This window comes from Marmota flaviventris, chromosome 5, assembly GCF_047511675.1.
Source record: "Marmota flaviventris isolate mMarFla1 chromosome 5, mMarFla1.hap1, whole genome shotgun sequence".
Taxonomy (NCBI): Eukaryota; Metazoa; Chordata; class Mammalia; order Rodentia; family Sciuridae; genus Marmota; species Marmota flaviventris.
Window position 1 is genome coordinate 62,098,646 of NC_092502.1, and position 4,939 is coordinate 62,103,584.

A 4,939-nucleotide genomic window follows, 5' to 3' on the forward strand; every position below is an offset into this window, starting at 1 on the left:
GCCCGCAGTCCCCTGGCCGCGGAGGCTGATCTGCCTTTTACCTTATATGAGCTGAAGAGGCGAGCCTGGTGTTGGGGTGAGGCGGGGCCTGAGTCCTCCCAGGGCCCCCATTGGCCCAGCGTCCAGCCATGTGACTGCCTCGCCTTGACCTGCCCCTGGTGCTGAATGTTGCTTTTACCCCCTAAGGAAGGAGTGGTTGACAATTTTCATATTTCTTCTAAATTTGGAGATTTCAGACAATGCTGAGGGCTTGGCTCAAGCCGCTGGAGGCCCATGTGGAAGTCATTAAGCTTGAGAAGGGGGGCAGGGGAAAGAGGGAGGTAGGGAGAAGAGGAGGAGGAAGGGGTGGGGGATGAGGTTCTGAAGGCTGCCAGTTGTCAGCCTGGGAACATGAGCAAATTCCCTGGGAGAAAGCTATGTGTGAGAATTTCCTTCCTTTCCCTGGCCCCTGTGCCCAGAACTGCAGGGGGAGTTCTGAGGTTTTCTGGGAATCCCCAGTGAGGAAGACACCAAGCCTGGCTCCTGGGGACCAGGGGTGATGGGCATGGTGGGGCATGGAGGACCACGGGGGAAGGAAACCTCTTCTCTGAAACTCCAGGTGGCTACTCTTATCATCATGTAAAGGAGGCCCAGTATCCCAGAGAGGGAGACTGCCACAGTCAGGAAAAGGCCTTGAATCCAGGGGTGTCTGGCTGGGTCTCTTTCCTGAGTAATGACCATATCTCACCCTAGATCCTTTTCTCACTAGGCTTTGGCCACCTTGGCCTTCTATAGATGTCTTAACGTTTTTCATGCCTCAGGGCCTTTGCACAAACAGTGCTCTCTGCTCAAGGTATCGTCCTCCCAAAGCTAATCATGAGTGGCTCTTTCCCCTGCCCCTGCTCTATGCTCAAATGTCACTTCTGAGAGAATCCTTTCCCGGCCTCAGTATTTCCTACCATGTTCCCCACTTCCTTCCTCACAGGGCACTGTGCTTATCTTGGGTGTTTTCTAGTTCAGCTTCTTGCTGTATGGCTCTTCCAGTAGAGCACGCCTCCTCCGGGCAGGGTTTGAGTGTCCAGGTTTCCTAGGTCCCTGCAAAGAATGTTCAGAGAAGATGTGAGGGGCCCCTGAGAGGCAGCAACCCCCACCAAGGAGCCATAGCTCTTAGGCCTGCCAAGAACCCCTCCAGTGGCCAGCCTTGCCCTGTCCCCAGGACCACCCTGGCCCTGCCCTCGATTGCTCAGAGCTTCCTTTCTGTGGCCACCCCGATGGCCCTCGTCAGAATTTGTCCACAACCTAATCACAGTTCTGCACCATCCTTGGTCAGCCACATGCAGTGTCTGCCTGTCCTGGCACAGGGTTCCCTCCAGCACACAACACGTGCCATCCTGTGAGGGGCCAGTTAGGGTCCTCTCAGGGTGTGGGTGCTGAATCAGACATTGTCCCTGGCCTTAAGACTCCTAGTCTACTAGGAGGGAAAAACAATTCCTTGCCCACCAGCTTTGTCTCTTTTGAGGAAAGAGTTCCCCAGAGGTCGGCAGGCCTTGCTCTTCCTCCTGCCTTTGTGGCTCCCTAGCTGTGAGGCCTGGGCCAAGTTATCTCATGGTGGCACTCTGGGTGGCACTTTGCTCCTCCGTAAATGAGAATAAATCATCTTCTGGCTGCATCACCACAGCAGCTGTCTGTGCCGCCGTCCTGGTGGTGGCCTGCGCAGGGCTCTGGGAGTCAACCTGGGACTAGACCTACGCCCCTGCTTCCCACCTCCCAGGGGCCTCTAAGTTTCCCCTGAGTTAACTCTATGAACTCACTTTCCTCCTCTGTAGAAAGGAGCGGACACGGTGCCCGCCTCCCAGATCTGCTGTGAGAGGGAAGTGAGAGGAGGCTGTGCGGGTTAAGTCTGGGGCCGGCTTCAGAGCAACTGCCCAATCTGCCTGGGACATTATTAAGAGTTACAGCGCAGGAGCCTGACACACAGCAGACTCGCCATTAATGTCATCCCCTTCCTTCCTGCCCAAGAGGATGGATTCCATCCTTGTGCACAACCCTGGGGCAATCGAGGGCGGGGGGGGGGGGGGGTGGGCAGGGAGGACAGAACCCCCACACCCCTCCCCTGCATGACAGCTGGGTTTGCTACTCCCAAGTGCCACCAGCAGAGCCCAGAGTACAAGTAAAGCCAGCCCAACAGAACCATCGTAGAAAATCCACAGGAGCCTGTGAAACCTGAGTTACACTGCTGTATAAAGATCAAAGGTTCTTTGACAGAAGAGCAAATCTCCCAGTTGGAGTTGTGGAGAAACCCACCATTTCAAATACCCAAGAGTTCTTACAGAAACCCGGCTGAGCTCCCGAATCAACTCCACAACTTCAGGCTTGTTGACTGAAAGTCTATTGTGAGAGGCCCAGATAAGGAACTGAAGAGACGTGGAGACAGGAGAGAGGCGTCCCCACATCAAACAATCTCAAAAGTGTAGCTAAATAAATGGCAGCCATTCACGACTCCATCTCCATAAATCCACCTCCGACATTTTGGAAATTGTATCTTTCCTGCCCATACCCTCTCTTGGGAGTTTACGTCTCTGAACCTCTGCGTGAAGTTCTGGACTATGGAGAAGCAGCCGTGACGTCTGTGCACTCCCAGGAGAGACGGGTTGATGGCCTCTGGCTCAGCACACAAGTAGGCTTCCTGGGAAGGGAGCAGAGGCTGCTCCTGTTGGGAGATGCAGATGAGAGTGCCCGTGACCTGGTGGGTTCTGTGTCGTCAGAGGTGCGTCGGTCAAGGGAAGGGAAACCCCGTGTAGGAAACTGAGGTGAGTTGGAGAAGAGAGGGGGCCTCCACCTCCTGCAGAGTGACCAAGAAAGAGCTCTGATTGGTACAGTTGGAACCTTCAGGAAGAAAGAGTCTAGATCTACAGAGGAAAAGCTTAAACCAGTGGAGACATCCAAGGATGAAGTGGGGTAATGGCTGAGTTGGTAGAGTGGTGGGTTCCCTGTCACTAGAGAATCACAAGCGAAGGCTGGGTGACAATTTGGCAAGTCTCTTCTAGTGCTGAGACCCTATACACTTCTCATCCCCAACCTGCCCCTTGCCTCCAGCCCCACTTCATACCAATTCTGTCCAAAAGGCACAGCTTGGTGGCAACCAGCTTAGAAACAATTATGCATTAGACAGGGCCATGATCCAGGGCTGGGGTTGTAGCTCATGGCAGAGCATTTGCCTAGCATATGTGAGGTGCTGGGTTCGATCCTTAGGACTGCATACAAATAAACAAGTAAAATAAAGGCATGCTGTTCATATACAACTACAATTTTTTTTAAATTAAGCTCCATATATTTTCTTCAATGAGCACAAAACTTTTGCTGGTAGAGTTTGAATCTGGGAGGTAAGCTCATAGACAATTACTGATGAAATTCTGATAATTGCTAGGTATGGTGTGGAACACCCATAATCCCTGCAACTCAGGAGCCTGAGGCAGGAGGACCACAAATTCAAGGTTGGCCTGGACAACTTCCAAGACCCTGTCTTAAAATAAAAGATATAAAGAACTGGAGATCGCGCCAGGCATTGTGGCGCACACCTGTAATCCCAGTGGCTCAGGAGGCTGAGGCAGGAGGATGGTGAGTTCATAACCAGCCCCAGCAACTTAGTGAGGCCCTAAGCAACTTAATGAGACCCTATCTCTAATTAAAAGACAAAAATGACTGGGGATGTCCCTGGTACCAAATACAAAACCAAGAAAACAAAGAACTGTGGCTGTAGCTAGGAGCTTTCCTAGTATGTGTGAGACACCCTGGGTTCCATCTCCTGTGCTGCAATCAATCAATCAATCAATACATAAAATTTTAATTACTTGTCTTGTGGTCAAACCAATTTCTCAAAAATATCATGCCATAGAAAGCTGTTCACCACATACTGATGAAGTTTTTTGAAAGCATAGCACAGAGAAGGCATGGTGTAATTCCTTCCACTGAAGTAAAACAATGTGCGTGCCTGGCAGGGTGGGGGTGAGCGTGCCTGGCAGGGCCCCCACTGGAGGTAGAATTTGTGTTTTTCTCTCCTTAAGTCTACCACATAGACAGGCCGGGACAGAGAGTGGCCGTGGAATGTCCATGCTGGTATCTCTGGGGATGGCAGGGGAGGGTGAGTTGCCCCATTGTCCTGGGGAAGGATGCAAGGAACCTTTTGCATTGCTCACCAGGGAAGAATGGTTGCGGAGGTGGAGGGAACAATGGTGTAGCACAGTCCTTCCAAATCCCTGGGACGGCCTGGCACGGACTGCTGGCAGGCAGTGGGGAAGGCCTGCACTGAAGGGACCCAGGTGGTTGACCTGGCGCCTTCCCTGCTCGAGGAGGAATATGAGCTTTGTCTTTTCCTTTCTCCTTTCCTTTCCCGTGTGGATGCTGTGGAGTTGTGAACTTGACCCACATTGGGGAAATGACTCACTGAGGTCAGCTTATGCTCTGTCATTCATATCTTTTCCTCTGTAGTGGGTGAATTAATACAGGTCCAAGGGGATCTGGACACTGCACCCCACCTAAGACACCTGTAAGGGCCTGTGTGTCTGAAAAGGTGGTAAAAACCTTGGAGAGAGCAGCTAGGCCACCGGTCTGACTTCCTGCTGTCACCAGCATATGGGGCTTGGATGTTTGAACATTCAAGGCCAACTGGACAGAACTTATTGTGCTCTGAATGGTGCAAAGGAACACCACAGTAATGTGTGAGTGTGCAAGTAGTTGCATGGGTATGTCAAATTGTACCATTTGAAGGAACATGTGAAAGAATGTTCAACAAAATAAGAACAGAGTTTGTCTGTGGGTGGTGGGAATTTGGGTGATTTGGGCTTATTTCACTATACTTTTCTATATTTGATTGTTTTCTTGATTTCTATTATTTTTCACTATTAGGAAAGAATAGCCATCATCATTTTTCAAAAGGCATTCAACAAGTCCTCAGTTGCTT